The sequence below is a fragment of the Palaemon carinicauda genome, chromosome 5 (genome assembly GCF_036898095.1).
Source record: "Palaemon carinicauda isolate YSFRI2023 chromosome 5, ASM3689809v2, whole genome shotgun sequence".
In the NCBI taxonomy this organism is placed as follows: domain Eukaryota; kingdom Metazoa; phylum Arthropoda; class Malacostraca; order Decapoda; family Palaemonidae; genus Palaemon; species Palaemon carinicauda.
Window position 1 is genome coordinate 142,905,727 of NC_090729.1, and position 5,634 is coordinate 142,911,360.

Consider the following 5,634-nt stretch of genomic DNA (forward strand, 5'->3'; position numbering starts at 1 on the left):
TAGTGGATTAATGACCTGTGCGCCTTCCTTAGTTTTCCTGGTATAGTTTTGGGTACTATTAATCTACCTCAGCTTGCTCTTTCTGATATTTTTAGCTCCATGATTTTTTTCAGTAATTCCTTTGATTTATTTCCATGCTTGTATTATCATGTAGCGTTCTCTTCTCCTTTCTAGACTGTACAATTTAAAAATTGCAGTCTTTCCCAGTAGTCATGGTCCTTAACTTCTTCTATTCTAGCAGTAAAGGACCTTTGTACACTCTCTATTTGTGCAATATCCTTTTGGTAGTGTTGGTACCATATCACATTGCGGTACTCGAGTGTACTACGAACATAAGTTTTGTAAAGCATAATCATGTGTTCAGCTTTTCTTGTTTTAAAGTGTCTGAATAGCATTCCCATTTTTGCTTTACATTTAGCCAACAGTGTTGCTATTTGGTTGTTGCATAACATATTCCTGTTTAACATTACACCAAGGTCTTTAATTGCTTCCTTGTTTGAGATTGTCTCGTTATATAGGTCCCCTGTATGCATATACCATTCCTTCTCTGTTTCCATAATTTATTGATTTGAATTTATCGGAGTTAAATACCATTCTATTTATCTCTGCCCATTCATATATTTTGTTTAGATCTCTTTGTAATGAGTTCCTATCTTCATCACAAGTAATTTCTCTACTTATTCTTGTGTCATCGGCGAAACTTCTCACTACAGAGTCTTTAACATTACAGTCTATGTCTGAGATCATAATAACAAATAGCAGTGCAGCTAATACCGTACCCTGTAGCACGCCAGATATTACCTGAGCATCATTTGATTTCTTGTCATTTGCAACCACTATCTGTTTTCTGTTTTACAGAAATTTTTTTACCCATTTTCCTATCTTTCCCACAATATTACGCTTTCTCATTTTTTTCTCTAATATATTATGGTCTACCTTGTCAAAGGTTTTTGTAAAATCTAGATAAATCACATCTGTGTCTTTTTCATTTATCATATTTTTGTATATATTTTCATAGTGTGCTATCAGTTGGGTTTGTGTACTTTTTCCGGGAACAAAACTGTGTTGACCTATATTAAATGAATTATTTTTAACTAAATGATTCAATTTTTTCTTTTTTATTACCCTTTCCTACACTTTCATAATATGTCATGTTAAACTAACAAGTCTATAATTGCTTGCCTCTAGTCTTGATCCACTTTTGAAAATAGAGGTTATATAAGCTAATTTATGTTTAACATATATCTCGCTCATATCTACACTTTGTCTTAGCAGTATTGCAAGCGGCTTTGCGATAGTGTGTGCAGTTTTTTTTTAACAAAATCGCTGGAACTCCATCTGGCCCGGCCGAAAATCCATTTTTAATTTCGCTTATAGCCTGCACAATATCTGCTTCATTACTATCTATATCCGTTAGATATTCAACATTTTCTTCTCTCATTTCTGTTTCATTATTCTCATTCGCAATTCTTGGCGTTAATTCACTCTTATATTTTTCTCCTAATATGTTGCATATTTGCTTTTTTTATTCGTTAACCATCCTTCAATTCTTAGAGGGCCTATTTCTAATCTCCCTTTATTCATCTTTTTTGCATAGGAGTAAAGAACTTTGGGTTTTTTTTTTTTTTTGGATATTTTGAAGTGTCCTTTCTTCTAAGTCCCCTTTTCATTTTCTTTCGATAGTATAATCTTTTGTTCTGCATTTTCTATCTTAATTTTTGTCTCCATCATTTTCCATACATTTTTTCTTTTGCAAGATTTTTCTTCCACTTTCTAATTTTCTGAAATAAGATCTTTCTGTCTCTTGGTATGCATGTCTGATGTTTATTTATTTTTTTTTTCGGTACATATTTTTCAACAATTTTTCTCCAGCATTTTGTACATTATATTATCACTTATGAATACATTTATCCAATCTTTGTTCAATTCTTCATTTATTTCTGACCATTTTATATTCTTACTATAAAAATTATATTTTCCATATCCTTCCCATCGTTTTGTGCTTTGTTTACCTCTGTGTTCACTTGCTTGGGAATGGACTATTAATTCTATGACGTGGTCTGAAATTCCCGTGTTATACACAATTATTTCTTTAACATAATTCACCTCATTCACAAATACTAAATCTAGGACATTGTACATTGTCCTTTCTTGTTGGAATGTGGTTTATTTGTTGCATATTATGTTCTAATAGCATATCTTGAAGCTTTTCAAATTGCCTCTTATCTTCTGCGCTACTATTACTCTGTTTTTTATATGCATATATACAACTACTTTCTACTTATGTTCTAATAGCATATCTTGAAGCTTTTCAAATTGCCTCTTATCTTCTGCGCTACTATTACTCTGTTTTTTATATGCATATATACAACTACTTTCTTCTATCTGTTCTTTCCAATCCACGAAAGGAAAGTTGAAATCTCCGGATAGGAGTATATTTCAGTCTTTATGGTTTCTACATATATCATCTATTTTTTTATTATTATGTCAAACTCCTTAGTATTTGGGGGTCTGTAAACTAAAATATTCACTAGTTTTTCGTATTGGGTTGTTGAGAGAACTGGAAAATCTTGCCTACACCAGCAGCTAGCAATAGTGAGTACTGCTCCAGGAGGTATTGTTTTATGCATTATACTATATTGGAGTGTCTTTGCTCGCAAAACCAATTGGAGATATCTGGGAAGATGTTATTGGGGAATGCAGAGAGGGCATAATCTGCTTTGCTGCTGGAGTGGGCCATGACCTTGAAACAGAACTAAACCTCAGAACACTGAAACCAGGCAAACACAATTCTTCTGGTAAAGGGTGGGAGGTTTCTCTGTGGATGCATGGACAGATGAGTCGTGGTTGGTGTGGACTTCATTGGAGAATGTAGCAGATGAAGTAGTGGCCTCAGAAGTACGAAAGTAGGACAAGCTCTCAAGTAACTAACTTTATTCAGTGCCACACAGGTATTAATAGGCCCCAAGGGGCCACATAAGGGTGACATTTGCATATGTACATTCAATGGCTTTTGACAATAAGGTTGACATTTGTATAGAAATTGGCAATTTAAGAAGGGTTTTCAACTCATTAAAGGCCCAAACACTCTGTGATTATACTCTCGAGCCATCATAAATCTTTGAAACAATATTTCTTGCAATGATATAAAGGACTTTATTTTAGGCAACCTTGCCAATGGATATGAGACCAGTAACTGGGTTGGTAAAGAACTCTTATAAATAACCTTTGCAAATCTCGTTATGAAGGTTAGTGCGTATCTCGCCAAGTTTTTGTGAAAAGATTGTCAGGAGAGAGTTGAACTACTAAAAATCTTTCAATCTATTTATGAGAAAACCGTTGAACAGTATCTTTTCACAGATGGTCATTCTCATATAATAGAAAGTAGTTAAAATTATACTTTAAGCGCCATGCACCATTGTTGTGGTGGATGCAACGAACTAAAACGACTGCTTCCAGTGGTGCTTTCAATCACCCTGTATTGAATCAGTTCACACCCATCCTTTAATTGCAAGCTACAGAACATAGGGGTAAAGTTTCTTCCAACAATTGACATTGAACTAATGAGATTAGGTTATGTTAATCTAAGTTAGAAATATCTAGCCTAGACGATACGCATGAACTGTAAGGATTCCTGAGTTAAGCTAAGTATAATTTGAGAACTAATGACTTACGCCCATTGGTACTAATTCAACATACTAGGCTCCTCTAAGCCTCGGAAAACAGCCATTTGATGTATACCGTAACTTTACTGTTGGTGAAAATACTATGTGTAACAGGTGAAACTTTACTGTTGGTGAAAATACTATGTCTAACAGGTTGAAATGAAATTCGGTTTATAAAATTTACAATAAAAATATAATCGAAATATAATAACAAAATATATATATATATCCCTTAGATGACCTATTAATCCTTATGAACCCTAATTAATTAACACAAGAATGGTATCTGAAAAAAAATATAAAATAAATTGTTGAAGCTTTCAAACAAAACAGCTATATTAAATGACACTGACGAGATAACGAAATCTCAAATGGATATATTATAGATTACATATGTGATTAGCTGCGTCAAACGCCTTCTCCATGGGCATTACAAGGTACTCATGGTAAATAAGTCATATCTAAATACTAGAATTAATCATTACAGAATGACAATGTTCCTTAATGAATTCAAAATAGCTCTACAAAAATGTTACTTTCATTCTTGAAAAATTAAGAATTATAATTCAGGTTTCATGATTGATGATGATAAAATCATAAATCAAAGGCAAACTTAAGATATAAAGGTCATTTTACAACAATATTAAGTACAAATTAAACATCTTTGAAACAAAGACAAGTTTTTACCACTTCTGAATAACTTAAACCTAACTTTTTGATAACTCAACAAAACATGTTGAAACAAATAAACACGCTTCTAAACACAAAGTTAGGAATAATTCCATAGATCAAACAAAAATAAACTGTGCGGCTTCTCAAATAAGACACACTTCCCACAAAATAATGGTGTAATGACTGATGTAAACTACTGTATAACATGTCAGGAGAGATCCTCATCTATGAAATTTTGGTGCAACAGTGCTGCCTTGCGTGCCACATAACGCTTTGGTCAAGGTGGTGCATTGAGTATTGCAGGAGGATTTAATAATTCTGTGGGTTCCACATCTGGAATCTCTTCATGAAGTAATTCTAATGAGATCAGTTTCGAAATAGGTCTAATATATTCTACATCTGCTCTATAAACTATCAAACTCTGGACAACATTATTTATGCCCTTTATCAAGTGGGTAACAAACAATAAAGGATATTTGTCTCTAGTCTTATTTTCTAATAATATGAGTGAACTAAATTTTTGTATACTTATTCACTTAAACAATACTTAGGAAAATAATTTAAACAGCCTTAACACACAGATTAATATAATTATTAACACCTTACAATTAACAATAAAGACGCTGAAGGTGGCAAGCCAAATAGTACATTCGTATGTTAGACCGCTTTATAGTTAAATGGAATTCCTGTCGACGAAAGGACCTCATCCAAAACGTACACGAAGTGAGAAAGGCCTATTCAGTGAATACGTTTAGCTCGTAACCACTCTGTCCTAAAAATATGAACAATATCACTATTAGCGACATGGAAATAGTAAGTCAAATTAAATTTTCCCAGAATTATTCAAAATTAAGCTGCACAATTTTTTACTGGGCTTTGCACAAAATAAAACTAACTCAAGCCATAAACTTCATAATAATGCAACCTTTGACGCAAATAACCTGGAAATTTTATATGAATAAATCGACTCAAAAGGAACAAGAATAGTTATTTAATAATTAATGATTTAGCAAGACCTTTACTTGAATATAAATGAAAGTACTAACAATAACAAGGAATCCAACTAAAACCCACTTCCTTCAGTTGAACCCCATACCTGTTATTGTCCAGAGAGGCATATAAGTGGAAGTGACGACAATGTTCACCACAAAAGAAAGTTGCAGATAAAGGATCCAATTATGCGACACATCAAGCTAGGACTCCACTTGGGCTCAATAACACACAACGATGCTGAATGCATCAAAGTAAACCCTTGATCATAACTTGAGGACGAGGACTTCAGAGCTGCATAAGTCTC